The sequence below is a fragment of the Chrysochloris asiatica genome, unplaced genomic scaffold (assembly GCF_000296735.1).
Source record: "Chrysochloris asiatica unplaced genomic scaffold, ChrAsi1.0 scaffold00217, whole genome shotgun sequence".
Classification (NCBI taxonomy): Eukaryota; Metazoa; Chordata; class Mammalia; order Afrosoricida; family Chrysochloridae; genus Chrysochloris; species Chrysochloris asiatica.
In genome coordinates, this window is record NW_006408735.1 from 1700108 (window position 1) to 1701313 (window position 1206).

Consider the following 1206-nt stretch of genomic DNA (forward strand, 5'->3'; position numbering starts at 1 on the left):
GATCATGTTGTTTTTAAAGTGCAATTTGCGTTGCAGCAATCCAGTGTTAAATCATTTGCATAAGATTTAACATCATTTTTTATAATGAATGTAAACATTTTAACTTAATGGTACTTAAATAATTTAAAAGAAAAATGTAACTTAGACATTCTTATGCTTCTTTTACAACTACATCCCATTTCTATATTTCCAATTGCTAAAAAAAATATTTCAAGAACAAATCTTCTCTCAGGAATATTGCCTTTTTCTGTTTGTTAAGAATTTTTATACAACAACACCAATATATAACCCTTTGTTTGACTGTAGAATATGTGCTGGAAAAAACTTTACTACCTATCAGATAACATTTGTAAATATACGTCGTTAAACACTATGATGAATTGAAGTCTGTATAGTGTGACTAACCCCCAGGCAGGTTGGTTTATGTGAATTTTTTTTTTTTTTAATGGGATGTCATATGGAAACCTATTTCACCAGAGTTTTAAAAATAAAAAGGGTATTGTTTTGTCTCTGTAAAAAAAAGAATCTATGGTACTGAAAGAAGAAGTCCAAGTCATTGTCAAAATCAAAGGATCCAGAAATTGACAGAATACAAATTTAAAAGTTTCAACAAGCTAACACAGCACTCAAGGTGCTCAATTATCGGTTGCTTGAAATTTGAAAGACAGCTTCCTGACCAACTGATTAGAAAACTCCACATTTTTCCCATTCTAAACAGAGATGCCCTAACAATATCAACATCACATCGAAGTAAAGTTTTGCTGAAGATAATTCAAAATTGGCTGCAATCGTACATTGCGAAAAACTGCCAGAAATTCAAGCTGCATTCAGAAGAGGACATGGAACCATGGATATCATTGCTGATATAAGATGGCTCTTGGTAGGAAGAAGAGAATACCAGAAAAAGGTTTACTTGTGCTTTATTGACTATGCAAATAGTTTCAACTACGTGGATCACGACAAACTATGGATAGCATTGCAAAGAATGGCTATTACAGAACACTTAATTGTGCTCATGAGGAACCTCTACATAGACCAAGAGGAAGTCCTTATAATGGAACAAGAGGATATTGAATGGTCTAAAATCTGGGTAGATTTGTGCCAGGGTTGTATTCTTTCATCACACTTATTAAATATGTATGCTGAGCAAATAATCCAAGAACCTAGATTATATGAAGTAGACCATGGATGGCATCAGGACTGGAG